At 51.0% G+C, this 13,847-nt stretch overlaps 1 pseudogene; it reads left to right on the top strand.

The window, feature by feature from the left end:
• The first annotated feature begins 9,408 nt into the window (after positions 1 to 9,408).
• Positions 9,409 to 13,090, top strand: LOC127307205 (uncharacterized; annotated as a pseudogene).
• The last annotated feature ends 757 nt before the right edge of the window (positions 13,091 to 13,847 follow it).

Genomic DNA, 13,847 nt, shown 5'->3' on the forward strand with positions numbered 1-13,847 from the left:
GCCTGCTCTCAGGGCATCTCCAACCGGGCGACCCATCCCGCGCCCGCGCGTCCGGATGGGTCGAAACGGACAAAAACCCGGCCCAACGCGGGGACGCAACGCAAAAGCGGACGGCCGCGGCGTCCGGAACGACGCAAACCCGGCCCAAATCTGGGCTAGGTTTGCGTGGCCGCGGATGGCACGCGCCGTCCGCTCGCGTCCGCGCGCTGGTCGCCTCGTCTCCCTTGGGCCCACCCGTCGGTGACCAGGTGTTATCACCAGATTTTGGACAAATCCAGAGGTGGGCCGTACGAGAGATGGGTTTGGAAGGCTACACGTGGAAGATCTCTGAAGCGGCCTTACACGAAGAATTTGGGCTAGATTGCCTGTGTATCTTTAATTATAGTAGATTATATCTTAGATCGAAAGTTAGAGTTTGTATCGTGCACGGTGGGATATTCTCACGTTAGAAAGTCCGCTGGACTATAAATATGTATCTAGGGTTTATGGAATAAACGACAACACAACGTTCACCCCAAAATAAACCAATCTCGGCGCATCGCCAACTCCTTCGTCTCGAGGGTTTCAATCAGGTAAGCGACATGCTGCCTAGATCGCATCTTGCGATCTAGGCAGCACAAGCTCCACGTTGTTCATGCGTTGCCCGTACTGAAGCGTCTTTGATGGCGGGCAACGTAGTTATCATAGATGTGTTAGGGTTAGCATTGTTCTTCGTATAAACATGCTTACGTAGTGCAACCCTTGCATGTCTAGCCGCCCTCACGCCTATCTCAGGCGTGGGGGCGGCACCCTGCTTGTTCATTATTTAGTAGATCTGATCCGTTACGATTGCTCCTTGCTATGCAAGGATTAGTTTAATATCTGCAATAGTTAGGCCTTACAAAGGGGGGGAGGATCCAGTGGCACGTAGGGTGGCGTTCACAGGTCCTAAACAGGATGTTCCAAGAATCAACTTCATTGTTGGTTTTCAGGCCTTGTTTAGGATCGGCTTATGAGCACCGTGCGTGGCCGCGAGGCCCAACCTGGAGTAGGATGATCCGATTATGCGGTGAAAACCCTAAATCGTCGTAGATCTCATTAGCTATATCTTGATCAAGCAGGATCACCAAGTATTCGTGCACCCCGTACGAATCATGGGTGGATCGGCTCTTTGAGCCGATTCACAGATAACTCCGAGAGCCGATCGAGGCTCGTATTTAATGTTTACGTGTATGCCATGCAGGAAACTAAGCGAGGCATCCCCATCACCTTCCTGACCAGGTATAGGTCAGGTGGCACGCCCTTGCACTTCGCATCGCCGCGTGTGACCAGAAGAGCATTGCGGGCCGTCGCTCGGAGGGGTCTCAGCCAGCCGCAGCTCTAGGCTCTCCCCGGCTCTACCGTGTTGACAGGCCGCTGCCCGCCGGTGGGTTTTGGCAATCAACACATTCTGGCACGCCCGGTGGGACAATCGTCTACATCAACCACATCGCCATCTACATCTGAGATGGCGGCGGACGGCACGCCAGTCACCTACGAGGAGTTACCTGCTGACCTCAAGAAGAGATATGACGAGATCAAGGTCACCCTCGAAGCCGACCTCATCGGCTCTTTTCAGAGAACCCGTACCCATGGCATCAGATGGAAGGGATTCTCACCACAAGGTGCACTCGATGGGATAGATCTCTCTGCCCCGTCGGAGGAACGCACCAGGGGCCTGCGGCAGGAGATGAACTACTTGGTGGCTCACTCGCTACACCGCCACTCTGAAAACTTGGTCAACGTGTTGGAGCGTCTCGCTCTGCGCGTGATCCAGGAGATCATGAGCCACCAGTACTCGCCGTCAGGACCAGCTCTCGGGACGCATCAAGGAGAGTTGCCACTCCAGTCCCGTCCACCGCTGCCATATGCGTTGGCAGCACCAGCTGAAGTGCCGGCTACACCGGCATTCGTCGTATACAAGATTGGTGGTGACCCTAGTGACTACCAGTTCTTGACTGAGGCGCCTAAGGAGATACCTCAAGGATACGCGTGCACGTATGTGCCAGATTGTGGCAACTGGGCACTCTCAAACCAGGCCACAACATCAGGGACTCCGGCGAAAACAGGAGAAACGTCAGCAACAGAGCTTGAGAAGCAGACGTGGCTAACTAAGTACGCCACCCCGACGAAACTCCCGAGTCCAGCTCCTGCAGTTGGCTCAGAGCTGGAAAAGCAAACATGGCTGGCTAAGTACGCCACCCCGGCGAATCTTCAGAGTGCAATTCCTGCAGCCAGCACAGCGGATCAGATCAGTACCATACTAAGAGACCAGTTTGGCATGGTGCCGAAAAGAAGGGCAATCGGCTATTCCAAGCCGTACCCCGACGAGTACGAGATGATCCCGCTGCCACCTAAATATCGGCTCCCTGACTTCTCCAAATTCAGTGGATCGGATGGCTCCAGCTCCATCGAGCACATCGGCCGATATTTGGCGCAACTAGGACCGGCTTCAGTGTCGGATCAGCTACGCGTGAGGCTCTTTTCACAGTCCCTCACGGGATCGGCTTTTGGATGGTACACCTCTTTGCCAGCAAACTCCATCCAGTCTTGGAAGCAACTGGAAGAACAGTTCCATATGCAATATCATTCAGAAGCTTCCGAGTCTAGCATTGCCGATCTAGCACAACTACGTCAGAAGCGCGGAGAAACGGTGACAGAGTACATCCAGCGCTTCAGGAATCTTAGGAACCGATGTTATTCGGTTCGTATAACTGAAAAGGAAGCAGTCGAGTTGGCAGTAGCTGGCCTTGCAACACAGCTCAAGGACATGGCCTCCCAAGCAGATTATCCCTCGCTGGCGCACATGGTTCAGAAACTATCAGCATATGAACAGCGCCACCCAGACCTGTACCAAGACAAATTCAAGCGTGCAGTAGTCATGGTCGATACAGAGGAAGGTGAAGTGCCTGCGGGAGACCAAGAAGTAGCAGTTGCTGAATGGACTCGGGGAGGAACCCCCGTGTCTTGCAAATGGGTAAAGCCACCAGGCCCGCCCAGGGGATTTGATTTTGACGTGACCAAGACTGAACAAATCTTCGACCTCCTGCTCAAGGAGAAACAGTTGACGATTCCTGAAGGTCTCAAGTTCCCCACGGCGCAAGAGCTAAACGGAAAGCCGTACTGCAAGTTCCACAACTCGCTCTCCCATGCCACCAACGACTGCAGGGTGTGGCGTCAGCACATCCAAGCGGCGATAGAGAAGGGGCGTTTAATTTTCAACCAGTACGCCATGAAGGTAGACACCCAGCCCTTCCCCGCCGTTAATATGGTAGAAGTCATCTACCCCGAGGGTTGCCAGCCAGGTCCCACGTTCAGCATCAACATGGTAGGACCTGGGAACCACTCTGGCAAAGATGGAGATGAGGGCAGCTGCTCTCATAGCAAGGACACAGAGGAGGCCGCTCCACGCGATCGGCTCTATCATGATGGCAAGCGCTACGTCACAGAGGGAGAAGTGAAGAATATAAGATATCAACGACCTCTCTCTGATCACCTCCTCAACAAATATGTGAGTCAGTATGACCAACGCCGACGGTCCAACTATGATGATGAAGGAGATCGTCTGGCTAGAGAAGCCAGAAGACATCGTCGGCAGGATCACGATGAGGAGGAGCACGAGCGCCGTGCCACGGACACATCAAGGGAGCAGGATGACAACGCTAGACACTGGGACTGCCCTTTCTTCAGACACTGCTGGGATTCAGGAATGAGCCGATTGCCCACAATCGGCAATTGCCCAGAATGCAACAAGAAGAAGAAGGAGGCAGCTAACGTGTCTGTGTTCAGGCGCTTAGGGCCACTCCCGCCACAGAGCAAACGCGCTGAGTCACCTCGTTGGGCAGATCTTGAGGATTCAGAAGACGAGGGACCAGAAGAAGAAGACAGGTACCACCGTCCAAGGTGGTGCCCTGACGGACTCAGCCGTTCACAAAAACGCAGGGTCCAGCGGTTGCGCGGCCTGGAGGAAGCCGAAAGGTTATACCTGCACACGCTAAGGAAGGCACGGCCTGATCTGGCTGCAAAGGTTCAGCGAGCCCTGAATGAAGAAGGTCGTCCCCAGAGAATGGAGTGGCGTCCCAAGCAGAAGAAAGCCGATGATGACACATCGGCTGGCACAAACATGGTGCTTGTCTTGCCGACAGAGCTTAGTGCTCCACGATTATACGATGCACTCAAGGTGGACGACAGCAGGCGCATCAAGTCAGAGGTTGGGTTGGTTTTATCCAGCCTAACTGAGTAGCAAGATTAAACCAATGAGCAAACCGTGCGAGGCTGATCCTTGTGATCGGCCCCCAAAAAATTTATGGAGGGACATTACAAAACCTTCATCGAACAAGCAATGTGGAGGCCGATTTCAGCAATCGGCCAAAATTATCTTCTGCACATATTCTGTTTGTGGTCAGCAACGATCTACTGGGCAGCGGCCACGTCGGCAGATGCAAGTCAGCATGAATCTTTGCGGAGCCGACGTGCAAGTGCAGTGCCCTAACTAACCAAGAAAGCCGATATCTGCAGTCATTTGGCAGATTCGGCTCGGGGGGCATATAATCAGATGAACGTGTGCAGATAGGCACATGCAGACATGCGTGCAGTGGAACATTGGGGGCCGATTAAGGAAAAATAGGCCAAATAAAAAAAAAATTTCGCAAGAAGCAAAGCCGATGCGCAGCCATCGACTTTAGTATAGTTACACAAGACCAAGACCTACTGGCTATGTGCTCAAGGTTTACATCAATGTCGACGTTCAGTAAAGAAAGCTGATCAGCGATTTGTGCATCCTTGCCGGTATTCTTGCCTTGATTAAGGTTCGGGGGGCAGCCCGCCTTAAAAAATTTTCTGGGGAGCCGATTTTGATAGAATCGGCTGTTTATGCATTACCATTCGGAGACTGATGGTGGCACATGTGATTGGCTCACTACTGTTCTCGCCTTGATGAAGGCTCGGGGGGCAACGGACTACATGGTTGCATCGGTTGATCCTGCATTGTGATCCTCTCTGGAAGCAGTTCCGTTCGTGGAAGAAGATTGCTGAAGCTATGGAGAGGAGTCAGGAAAGGAGGCCGTCGGCTTTTGCAGATTTTGGACCATCCTAGATTCTCAAAATAGCCGATGGGTAGTCATCGGCTAAGGAATTGCGGAAAATTATGGTCAGATACCAAATCGCAGCCTGAAATTGAGAAGTTCTTGGCCTACGGGCTAATCGACATGAGAGTCCGGCTTCATGGGCGTCCAAAAGAGAAAAAATCCGATACATTGCTATCGGTCTTGACATGACAGGCGGAAGGAATGAAATTGGGGCAATGGAAGGATGAATCAAAAAGAACAATTTCATTAATTCAGAGGAGCGGCTTTACAAGAAAGAGCCGATGGCTCTCAAAAGAGGGATCTAGTGCCTAGCGCACTGCTACTACTAGTCCTATTCTACTAGTCGTCGCTGTCCTCGTCGTCACCGCCGTCGATGTCGTCGGCGCTGCTCCCAGGGAGCTCCTCGTCGCTGCTACCCCAGCCCGTGGCCGGAGCCTCTTCCTCCTCGTCATCATCATCGTCCTCGCTGTCCGCCCAGGAGCGGAAGCGCTTGGTTGGCGGGTACCCGGCGGAAGAGGAAGATTCATCTTCCTCCTCCTCTTCTTCTTCTTCGTCGTCATCTTCATCCTCGCTGTCCGCCCACATGCGGGAGCGCTTCCTCGGCGGGAGCTTGGCGGAGGGGAAGGTCTTGACCTTCGTTACTTCTCCTTCTTTCTTCTCATTATTGGAGGAGAGGGGGTTCACCTCGGAATCAGGCTTGTCCTCGTTCTTCTTCGGCGAGAATGGGGGGAAGAGGTTTGAGAAGGAGGAGGAAGAGGAAGACATAGCTGAAGGAGGAGAGGGTTTTTTGGGTGCCGATGGTTGGAACAGAGGAAGGGGATGAGGAAAGCTAATCGATCGGCACAGTTAAATAATGAGGAGCCTGGTGGAAATTTATTGTCATTACAGTTTCCAAGGAGATGACGCCAGAGCTATCGAATTTTGCAGAGAAGCTGAGAAGACGGGGCATAATGATAACGGATACTGCAACAGCTCTGCTCTGCCACGACATGACCCGACGAAGGAAAGCATAATGATTTTGGAAAATTTATTTCCAAAACCAGGGGGGCATGTGTTATCACCAGATTTTGGACAAATCCAGAGGTGGGCCATACGAGAGATGGGTTTGGAAGGCTACACGTGGAAGATCTCTGAAGCGGCCTTACACGAAGAATTTGGGCTAGATTGCCTGTGTATCTTTAATTATAGTAGATTATATCTTAGATCGAAAGTTAGAGTTTGTATCGTGCACGGTGGGATATTCTCACGTTAGAAAGTCCGCTGGACTATAAATATGTATCTAGGGTTTATGGAATAAACGACAACACAACGTTCACCCCAAAACAAACCAATCTCGGCGCATCGCCAACTCCTTCGTCTCGAGGGTTTCAATCAGGTAAGCGACATGCTGCCTAGATCGCATCTTGCGATCTAGGCAGCACAAGCTCCACGTTGTTCATGCGTTGCCCGTACTGAAGCGTCTTTGATGGCGGGCAACGTAGTTATCATAGATGTGTTAGGGTTAGCATTGTTCTTCGTATAAACATGCTTACGTAGTGCAACCCTTGCATGTCTAGCCGCCCTCACGCCTATCTCAGGCGTGGGGGCGGCACCCTGCTTGTTCATTATTTAGTAGATCTGATCCGTTACGATTGCTTCTTGCTATGCAAGGATTAGTTTAATATCTGCAATAGTTAGGCCTTACAAAGGGGGGGAGGATCCAGTGGCACGTAGGGTGGCGTTCGCAGGTCCTAAACAGGATGTTCCAAGAATCAACTTCATTGTTGGTTTTCAGGCCTTGTTTAGGATCGGCTTATGAGCACCGTGCGTGGCCGCGAGGCCCAACCTGGAGTAGGATGATCCGATTATGCGGTGAAAACCCTAAATCGTCGTAGATCTCATTAGCTATATCTTGATCAAGCAGGATCACCAAGTATTCGTGCACCCCGTACGAATCATGGGTGGATCGGCTCTTTGAGCCGATTCACAGGATAACCTGAGAGCCGATCGAGGCTCGTATTTAATGTTTACGTGTATGCCATGCAGGAAACTAAGCGAGGCATCCCCATCACCTTCCTGACCAGGTATAGGTCAGGTGGCACGCCCTTGCACTTCGCATCGCCGCGTGTGACCAGAAGAGCATTGCGGGCCGTCGCTCGGAGGGGTCTCAGCCAGCCGCAGCTCTAGGCTCTCCCCGGCTCTACCGTGTTGACAGGCCGCTGCCCGCCGGTGGGTTTTGGCAATCAACACCAGGGGAGTCTATTAAATGGGGACTGGAGGGGATCTGGCCCTCCACTCCAGTCCCCACTCCACTCCCGCAGCGAAACCGCCGCCATGGCCCCGAAGCGGGTTTTCGCCGGAGCCAACGACGACGAGGCGAGCAGCAGCCGGCGTCGTCCGCCGGCGCTGCGACCATCGTGCGGAAACCGAGGCGGCCTCCACATCGGAGAGGCCGCCCGCGGCGGCGCGGCATTACCGCAACCGCCGCCGCTGCTGCTCGAGCCCAAGCCCGAGTCCTCGGAGGAGGACCCGGACCTCCGCGCCGCCCTCATCATCTCGGCGGCGGAGGAGGAGGCGAAATGGCCGCAACTCCATGCGGCCATTCGCACCTCCGAAATGGAGGAGGCGGCGCGGCGGGAGGTGGAGGACGCGGAGGGCTGGGAGCTCTACGCCTGTGCCCTCCGGGCGCGACGGGAGGAGGAGGAGGAGGCGGCGCGGCGGGAGGAGGCCAGCGCCGCGCCGACGAGCAGCGGCGCCGCCAGAGGAGAGGTGCCGCCGGCCCCGGAGGAGGCGGCGCCAGAGGACAGGGGCCGCCGGCGGTGAGAGGCGCAGCGCCTCCGGGGCGGCGCGGGTGGCGGCGCGGGTGGCTCCGGACCCCCACTCGCCGTGGGAGGAGGCCCTATGGTCTCCCTGGCCGGAGTCCCCGGCGCGGTCGAGCCACAACAGCTCGCCGCCCGGGGACCTCGACGACGTCGCCAACGACGCCCACAGGGGCTAGGCGGCGCACCGGCGGCCACCGCGCCGCCGACCAAACCCTAGAGGGTTTTTTATTTTCTGTTTATATTTTAGTTTAAATTTAAAAGCCCATATAGGGGCTTCTTTTGTTAGTTTTATTTGCCCAAAATAGGGCTATGTACTAAATTTGCCCAAAATAGGGCATATGTTTAATCAAATATCGTTTAAATTTGCCATTTTCATTTTGTTTTCGTGTTTCTCCAATTTGCGATGCGTCCGCGCGTTGGGCGCAGCGCGCGACCCAAACGGACACGCGGACGCGGGGCGCTATCCGCGTGTCCGGGCGGCGATCCAAACGGCCCAAAACGGACGGCCCAGCGCGTCCGTTTGGGTCGCCCGGTTGGAGATGCCCTCACCCCTTGCAGTATCTGTTTAGTTTCGCTAGCACCAATGCTAAATCTAGCTAGCGCACTCGATCTCTGATACTGCCGTTCAACTATGGCAGCCACTAGATGAAGATGTAGATAGAGACACGCCAACAAATATGGATGAAACCAAAAAGTTGAAAGTGGAAAAGAAAGGTGGTGATGTTAGTTGCAGCTTATGATTTACACGAATCACAAAGCAATTTGACGGTCAGCGGAACCTATGTTACAACTTATAAATAACATGACTTACGAATCGATTTAACGGTTCAGACTTTTTCAGTTGCGACCTCACATGCAATTTTAAAAAAATATATGTTGTAACTGGCACTAGCATGAATCACGGAGCAAATCTGTGACTAGCTAAGAGTTAACCGAGAATTAAGCTAATTCCCAATCGAGTGAGAATCAGCAAAACCGAAACTATAAATTAGTAACCACCATTTCAGCACAGCGTTTGCCTTTTCCAAAAAGACTATGGACATTTTCTCGGTGTTGGCAAACGCTGTATCTGGGGAAATATATCTCTTTTTGCGAATTGGGGAAATATATTTCCGAAACCACTTCTGTGTCGATGGCTCCGTATTGGCATGAATGAGTCGAGGACGAGGTGGCCGCCTATTCATTGCGGCGTGCCAAGCCAGTTGCGCCCACACATCACCAAGCGCGTAGAGTTTAAATAGACACGTCATCATTTAACAACTCATTGCCCTCGACTTCTTCCTTCAGCTCATCACCTCCCAAGACCAAGAGGGCCTTAATCCCCTCCCAGTCTAGTGTTCTTCCCCGTCAAATCAAATCCAATATCTCCTAAGATATTCCTCCTAGAAGTGTATCTTTGCTGGGAGAAGCGCCGCATGTGACATCTTCACAAAGGTTGAGGTACGTAGCTCTAATTTTTCTCTGAATTTTTAGCTCGTCGCCAGGCAGTTTTTCGTTTTTTTTTTTTTTTTTGCAACGGAAGTCTCGGCGCACCCTTCCATTGCTTCAAGACTGAACTAGAGGCATCAAGTGGCCAAGTTCCATGCATCAGGCGATGCAGCACTGCTTTTCCAGCAGCAGCACTAGGCACATGACACTTTTTAGTTTTCAGAATACCCCACTTGACATTATTTCCCACCATATGTGTTATCTTTTCCACAAAGGATTGCCAACTTGGCCTTCCATCCAGCTCAAGTTGCACTCTCCTTCTTTATGTTGCTCAGAGAGAACAGGCAGGGGTAAAGGTGCATATGTTCTGGTTCAGATTAGTGTAGTCGCTGAGCAAAACCCAAAAGGTCACCGTAAAGTAGGAACAAAGGTAAGGATCTTTCCGCTGCTTTTGAACTTGTTGTATCGGCGTGTGCTTCTTCTCTGATCTTCAGGCTTTGCTTCACTGCCACTTCGCCTCTTGGTCGTCAATGTCTTCAAACACTCATTACTGAACTTTGGTTTCACTCCACGAGTTCCTTACGATAAACTTCTTCCTTTGTCATTCAGTCTTCACAGCCAGGCCACAGCATCCAAGTACCGCACCGGCTTTCCGACAAATCCATTCTTGCAGACCCATCCATGGGTTGTGGGGCATCGAGGGATCCGGGCGTTGGACGCCAGGGGAGGCCAAAAGGCGTTGGTGAGGTGGTCGTCTTCCTCCCGGGGCTCCGGGTTCCGAGGACCGTAGACTTCTCGCAGTATCTGGGTGATCACCTGGACAAGAGCACGGTGGAGAGGCTGTCAGCTCTAAGAGCAAGGGTTGTGGAAATGGCAATGCAGGAATCAGCGACAGCTCTGAAGCCGAGGCGAAAGGCTGCGTCGACACGGCACGGTGTGTAGGGGTGTATTCAGCTTGGCTGCTATGTGAAATATGAGAATGTTTTGTTTTGATCTCTAGCCTTTGGTTGGTTTCAGGAGGGTCTAGCACTGCTAATCTTCTCCAGACTTTGGAAGAGTATCTGCCAGTTCTTCTAGGACTGGTGAAAGAAAGTGATCATCTTATCCTATACTGGTTTTTGTTGTTGCTATGATAGTGTTGTGGACTGATTTATTTGTCTTATCATGCCTGATGTTGCAGGCAGTGAGCTGAGAAACAAAGTGCAGTTTGTTTGGTCTAACCAAGAAGATGATGCTGAGGCAATTCTGTGGTCCATCCATGTTCAAAGATGAGGCTGGGGTAAAGATTCTCAAAGTTAAATCATGGTTTGATTGCAGGAGACATCCATGGCAAATGCTTGGTACGAGGTGTCGAGGTGTTGTCTGTGCTGCACCTGATGGCCATGGTGTGCTTCCTGCAGGCCAACTCTCTGATTCTTCCTAGGTCATACAGTGACGGGCTGACGGCTATGGGCCGAGAGTATGTGAAGGTTCGTGATTCGTACTTACATCTTGGATTATGAATATTGTTAATTTTCATGATCTATTGCATTGTGATAAGCGCTAACAACACAATACACATATATCCGGTGCAGAGAGCAGGCGAGCCACTGTCGATGTTTTCTTGAAAGCAGCTGGGTTCTTGGATTGTGCAGTTAATCAAGTACTTCTGCAGATGCCACCCGAGAAAAGGTTTCATACTTGGTGATATCAGTTTATAAATCTCAAAGAGCCCAACTCGCAATGACATCTACTGAGTTTTATTTTTTATGTTAATTTCAGAAGGGCACTCCCAGTTGATCTAGCAGAAGGAAATCTAAAAGCACTTAGCTTGCAAGGACTTGGCCAGGTACTCTTCAATATGTAACAAAACATTTTTTTGTGAAAAATAAGGCCCTCTTTACAAAATAGATTACTTCATAAGTTCATAACCTCCTCCAAAAGGACCAAACCTGAACTAGCTCAATTCAGTTCTTGGAATGTTGAGTGACCTATCATCTTCAAATCCTACAGGGAGTTGATATGCAACTTGGATTGGCAATTGATAATCCAAAGGCTACTTTAGCAGTAAAACGGCGTTTAGCTTGTGAGCTGGTCAAATATTGGCAACAGGTACATCTTTTTTCTTTGAGACCTATTTTGAAGGGCCTATGAGCATGTGGGCCTGTTCTTTTCCATCATACTACATCATTTCATTTTTTCTTTAAAAAGCTATTCCAAAAACTTATTGCACTTGAATCGACAAATTATTGTTCTACAGATTAAGGATAGCATACCAGAGCTTCCTTTGTCAGATGGATGGGCGAAAAAGCACACACTATTTGTAAAGTGGAAGTATGCTGAAGCAAAGGTGTGCAGACCAGCTTAACATTATTTTCTCACCATTCGCAAAAGAAACTATTTTCTCATAATTTCGAAAATGTTAATTATTTTGATTTGAAAATTGCAAATATGTTACATGTCTTGAATTGAAACATAAGTATTTGGATGCAACCACCCATATCCAATTTAAATTGAAGTCTGGACCAGATCATACACTCTCTTCGACATGTCGATAGACAGTATGTAGATTTCTTTACTTTTCCTTCTAGAGGGATTTAAACAGGTGATATTTTTCTTTCTATATTTGCCAGGCTGCTGCATACTATTTCCATGGGTTGATTCTTGATGAGGGAGACACCGAAAAATCTCACGAGATGGCAATATCCTCACTACAAGCATCAGAGGAGTTTTTGAAAGAGAGTGAAAGGGCTTCAGAGGCCTTCCATTCAACTCCTCCGACATCAAGGTCATTTGACAAACTTTAAGCCTTCTTTAGAACTTGATTAACTTGTTAAAAATCTACTAGTACTGTGTCATTTGGCAATTTCTAGATCTAGTATGAAAAAATTGGCATAACAAGGAAATAATACCGAAGAGTCTTTGTCATTTGAAAGCTGTTGTTGCCTGGTGTAATAGTCCAAAATCACTTGCATAAGTTTGCTCGAAATTAAAATGAGACTGACCTTAGTGCATGTAACGTTGCAGGATCTCAATCCCTTTTGGAACAACCAAATATCTTTTGGACAGAATCCCAAAAGATACATTAAGCAAGCTCCAGAACAACCAGCACCTGTACACTCAAGGAAGGTAATAATTATATGTTCTAGAAGGGCTGTCAATTACTATTAATCTTCAATGAAGTAAATACTGATCATTAAACGTTTTTCAAATTCAGAACTTCAAACACTGGAACCAGCCGGATCATCACACCGCCACCTCCATTGCCAGATTTTCCGCTGGCCCTAAATCCCGAGGAATATGAGCTTCCCCAATTAGACCCACTGTGGAAGAAGGAAGTTAACCTGTTGTGGGTATATTTTATGGGTATATCAACGGCATGGCCTAGATCCGGCAAGCCCAGGTGGCCCATAGTTGGTGGTGAGGCATGTGGCCCATCGGGCGGCCCAGTTGCTGTAGATCATGAAGGATGAAGTCCAGCCCAGGAACAGGAAGCCGGATCTCAACCGACCTACGAAGGAGGCCGGATCCGTGGAGGCCCATAAAGTATCCGGATCCAGCACGGCCTAGAATGAAGGCGGATCCTTGACGTACACGGCAAGATATTGTACCGTAGTTAGGTAACTTGTATTCCGGCTAGGACTCTCCATGTAAACCCTAGATCCGTGCGCCTATATAAGCCGGATCTCGGGAGCCCTAGAGGCACAACCACAACTCTTGGTAACAACGCGAAAGCGCCCAGATAATTCCAGACAAGCAGCAGTAGGCCCTGTCATCGTGCAGGTGTTCCGAAGCTGGGTAAATCGCGTACCACCGTCCCGAGAGCACTCCGCCCTATGGCCCCTACTTCTTCTCCCCCTCGTGAGGATCCCTCCTCCGGGGTACCGTCGATTAGGCAACGACAGTTGGCGCCCACCGTGGGGCCTGTGGCGTCTGGAGGCCGGAACCGGGAGGGTTCCGCCATGGGAAGCTTCGACGACACCATCGCTGTGGGGCGTGTCCTTTACGCCGGAAATCTGCCGATCGTCCCTCCGGATGAGTGCTGGATTCCGGCTAAAACCGACCCCGTCAAGCTCTCCATCGTGCCAATTGGCGGCATACACATCTTCATCGGGGAAACCGTCGATTCCGACGGAAAACCACTGGTAAGTAACGCTGACGCGACCGCCGCTGAGCAGGACGCAGTCGCGAAGATCCGATCTGAGTCGCAGGAACTTCCTAAGAAGGATTCCGCCTTGGATCTGAAAAAATCAAAACCCACCCAATCCGCCCCTGAGCAGGAAATAACGGTGGAAGACCAATGCAGATCCGTCTGGGTCTTCCAGGTGTTAGAGAAGCAAAGGTGTCACTTCGTGCACTTCATAGCCCATACCGCCGGAGCCGCCCCTCAAGAGATCGGAGCTGGCCCCGTGCAGGATGAGGCGCTGGAAAACGCTGTCGCTCCGGATCAGCAGGAGGCTGTCGGAGAAAGCGACGCCCCGGGTGAAGAATCGATTCTGGGCAACCTGAGCCCAACTTCCGATGATTCCTCCTC

The sequence above is a fragment of the Lolium perenne genome, chromosome 6 (genome assembly GCF_019359855.2).
Source record: "Lolium perenne isolate Kyuss_39 chromosome 6, Kyuss_2.0, whole genome shotgun sequence".
In the NCBI taxonomy this organism is placed as follows: Eukaryota; Viridiplantae; Streptophyta; class Magnoliopsida; order Poales; family Poaceae; genus Lolium; species Lolium perenne.